The following is a 4,870-nucleotide window of genomic DNA, read 5'->3' on the forward strand; positions in this document are numbered from 1 at the left end:
TTTTAGTTGGCTTCCAGGTAATGCCTCTCTTTGTTGGGCTTGTCACTGGCTCGGCCAGTGCCCTGACTAGCTATTTGTCTTCTGGTGCTCACGGGATGGTGGTTCATGTAAAAAATATCTTTCCTTATCTTAATAAAGACCGACTTCGGTCTTTCGAATACAAGCTAGACACCATATGGAACATGCAACCACATATGACACCACGAAGTTAAAGCAAGCACCTGGGATGGTGGTTCATTGCGAGCGAGGTCATAAACTCCAGAGCTACGTTTACCATCTCCATCTGCTGACACTGCACCTATTATAAGGCTGAAACGTGTCTTACCTATCCGCGTACGATGCTGGAGCGACTTCTCTCTTTTCTTTTTTTCTTCTCTCATAGCAGCAGAGTCTGAAATACCCTTGCATAAAAACACAATAGTGAGAGTATGGGTGAAGTGTGTGCAGAACTAGTGCACTGTAAAAGTAGCAGATAGCAGGTGGCTGAAAAATAAATGACGGGAGACATATGATAGCTCTACAACATTGCATGGAAAACAAAATTAGATTCTACTCCATATGATTTTGTAATATATGAGCACAGGAAATGCAGGTACTCCTCCAGCACACCACCACATGTGGTCATATCAAGATAACAGTCGACTGAAAACAAATAGGTCAGTCGATTTTTTAATGAACCGTCCGATATATAAGGAACGGGCAGATGGCCTTCGTCTACCTCCCGCCAGTCATGGTTGACGATCTTTCTCGAACTGCCAGCGACCACCGGCCCAGGCCCCTGCCTCTACCGCCCTGCCCTCCCCTCGACCTCACACCACCGCCGTGCTTGGCAGCGCCCCCAGGCCATCCCTTTAATCCCGGTCGACCTCCAGATCGGGCGCCAGTAGCTCGAGGCCCCACACACCCCTAAGATAAACACTGAGGCTGCTTCCTCGGCGTAATAGGCAGACTAGCGCCTGTTACGCCGGGGAATGCTTCCGTTAATTGGGAATCAACTGACTAGGAATTGAAATTCAGGGGGCGACAAACCTCTAGCTAAGGTGAAATAGTATATGAGGAGAAACCTTGTGCATCACGAGTTACTAGGAACATCTAGTATCAAGAAGAAGCGGTCAACTAGTGTCTTCTATGGGATGAATACAGTGCAAGCAGACACGTAAGATTTGCACGAATAAGGGAAGAGGAGTACCATTTTCGGTTGCCGGTGTGGTCGCCTCCCCATGTCATGCCGATCTTCTTCTTTTTACTGGGGAAACCGATGTTCTGGAGGAGGGTGCAGGTTTGGACGAACCCATGGCCAAATTGTTGACTGTGTTGTCGTGGTCGTATGTCAGCGCAGGGGAAGCAGATCCGAGGCGGCGAAGGACGATGTAGCAGGAACAGCTCCCGTGCGGTGGAGGGTGGCGAAGTTGGAGCTGCAGCGGTGAGGCGCAGGATGACGTGGTTGAACTGGCTCGGGTACGGACGGCTCGGCCTCGGCTTCAACTACTAGCCGTGCAGGGCGCTGCGGTTGAGGTTGCGGTGTACGACGACGTCGGGGTATCGGCTCCGGCGTGATGGAGGAGGGCGGCGGTTGATGGGTGGAATGGGGTGGCGGACGGAGGACGCCGGGGTTTCGCCGCTGGTGGAGAGGTAGTTTTTGCGCCCACGGAGTACGAATGGGGAATGGGACGGGTGGGCGGGGGGGAGAACCATGTTTCGGTCTAGGATGCGCTTGTTTTTGGCTTTTTTTAATAGAAGATGGGACGCGCTTGTTTGAAATTTGGGGAAAGTACAAACTTTGCCCCCCTCTTAAATTATGGACCTACTACGGGTCGGGGGTAGGATGGTAATCCCAGGTGTCCCAAATAGTGGGCGGGAGCAATTTCGGCCGCGCGCATGTGTGCTTAGGTGGCCATTGTATATGAATGTTTTTCGGAGGCGGTTGTGTGGCGTCTAGATGAAGCTACAAACCTACCCCGGTTTAGACCTTTGGACGTCGGGCCGGTAGGTTTCACGGGTCGGAGTTATTAGAAAAGTAATTTCCTTGTACTACCAAACATTCATCTCACGCGGTTTCGGGCGAGTAGATGCTCTTTTGGCGCTTCGTTCGAAATTTTGAAACACAAGCATTCACGTTTAGAGTATTCTTGAACTTTAAGGATTGACCTAAATAGACAACGTTAAATTTGACCTTGTATGTTTGAAAACCTCATTAAATTATCCGCTTCTTTTTGAAATTTTGACACTTGAAAATCCTATAACTACGATTATTTTGGAATGGAGGAGCTAAATTAGAATCTATTTTGTACACGACTACATATGCTATTATGTACAAAATGAGAGCAAAGATTGGTGTCCCCATAATTTAGGTATGATTTACAAATGCCATGATATCAAATTCAAATAATTGAATGGACTTCATGTTGAATTTGATTTTTTTAAACCACCTTAAGTTGAATTCAAATGTATGCTAGTTCATAGGTAGATATTTATAATGTTCATTGTGTAACTTTCGTATGTATAATGTGCTTTACACACACAACATGAACTATACTCACGTTAATATTCGATTGCTAAAGCGATGCATTGTATGGAGTTTAAAATACTAATTATGTGGATCAATTGTGTCGAATAATAATATAGACATGCTCAAATTTGATAGAATCTAGATGTATGATGGATCAATAACCGTTCCTTACGCGAATTGCAAATATCATGATCCCATCCTAATATTTGGATACAATTTATATCTTTAATCAATGTGTACATGCAAAACAGACTTTAAGTAACACAATCATGTAACAGATTAAAAAATGTGTGACAAGGAAAATTACTGCAACACAACATTTTGTGTCGAACGACAGGCAGTAACACATACTATATAAGGCCTCAAAATGTGTTACTGGGATATTGTAATAGTAACATATAATTATGTGTTGGTCGAGTGTGTTACATAAATCTTGACGTCGTAACATATGAATATGTGTTACCGAAATGTGTTACGTAGTTTAACAACGATAGTAACATATAATCATGGTTAATACATAGTGTTACAAGCTCTATTATAGGGGAACTAGAAAAACTAAAATCAATTGCATGCATAGATCACAAATACCTTGACACATAGGGCCCATGTGTCAACATGATAATACGTTTTGTTTTGGTAAATAGTGTTTTCATTCTTTAATAATATGGTATGAAAAACAATACAGTTTGGTTGGTAAATACTAAACTATTTTTGCTATGGTTGTAGTGAATATCATATTAACCATATTTTCACGCGAATTCTAGGATAACTCAACGACCATAAATGTGAAATGCACACTTTGAATGATCATATCAAACTAAGTATTTGACGTGAATACTCACAAAGGAGTGGAAGACCAACAGCAAACGAGAGCTTAAATTTGAAGATAGTTTTAAGAATCGGACCGGCAGTTCAACCGGAGAAAAGGGAACCAAGGCCTCGTCCAGGTTTTTAAGGTGTGCCGGTCTTTTAGCAAAAAAAACTAGTGAATTATCATAACAAAATCATGTGAAACTAGGAATCAGGAGCATTGACCATGAGCTGCCGCATGCCCAACGACCTAATACTAACTGGGCTTGCAATTTAAATACATTATAACTAAGCATTTTTCCTGCTCTCTCAGACCATTAGCATTTTTAACCGTTGGATCGTCCCTTTTAGGATTCCTTGACCGTCAGATTTGCTCTTAATCGCACGCAAATTGCGTCCACAGCTTCGTGACGAGGGCTAAACTTCACGGGCCGCTGCTCCGGTGGGTTTTTTAGGCATCCGAGATTCAATTGGGCCTACTGAGCCTGTCCGAGGATCCCGTCCAACACAAAACTGGAGAACCCTAAAACACTGTACGCTTGCGACCTGGTTTCTTTCGTTCGCAGCCTCGCGTGGCGGCGCCTCGCCATGGTTGGATTGGAACGGCGACTGCGCTGGGTTTGCACTGACGCGAGGGACAGCGCCTCCATGGTCTGTTCGGTTGCACGAACGCGATGGACAGCGCCCCCTCTTTCCATTCGGTTGCATGGACGCGAGCGGCGCGGCCGGATGAGGTGTGGCGGCGAACAACTCTGAAGTTCAGCCTGGCTTGCGAGGGGATCAAGCGCCAGCGAAGCCAGCCGTCGATCCAGCGCTAGGGGAGACCGGGAGAAGATACAGCAAGCGGGAAGCCGATCCAGCCGACGAGGAGATCTATCGGCCGTGCAGGATGCGGATGAATGGGCGGGCAACCAATCCACCCGATCGCGGTCGAACCGCCTGCATGGAAAGGGTGGGACGCTGACGATAATGGCCGGCGCATCATCACGACTTCTGATTTTTCTCATATTTTTACATGGGAACAGGGGAGCTTTGGACCTTGTGTCTAACTACAATCTAACCATCAAAATAGGCAGCAGCTTCATCCGCGTAACACGTAAGCTATCTCCTTCCCTGTACCTTCTTTGGATTTGCATTGTTTTTAGATGCTTTATGTTTCTTGTGGATGCCATCTTGCTGAACCACGTGACTAGCACTAAATCGCTGAATCAAAGGTGTGTAGCAAACAACGATTGCTACTGTATGGTGTATGCCATGGTTGCTGACCCCTTTGTCTGTAGTTTCCAATTTTGTGCACAGATAGTTCAGCAAAATCAAAAGTGTGTAGATGCTAATGTTATCTGTTTGCTCCACAAAAGATAGAAAGGGGAGATGGGAAGGGATGCTTAGTCATGGCCTCATGGATCATTGTTTCTTAGGGATCATGCATATATATAAGACTGATATGAATTCCTAAATTAATTGATGGCCATGGTTTTATGGGCAGCCAAGGTTTTATGTGTTCTTAATCTACTCTTTGATCAATCTCCATGGATCCTATTGTTATTTGTT

This window comes from Triticum urartu, chromosome 3A (genome assembly GCF_056163025.1).
Source record: "Triticum urartu cultivar PI428250 chromosome 3A, HENAU_Tu73, whole genome shotgun sequence".
Lineage (NCBI taxonomy): Eukaryota > Viridiplantae > Streptophyta > Magnoliopsida > Poales > Poaceae > Triticum > Triticum urartu.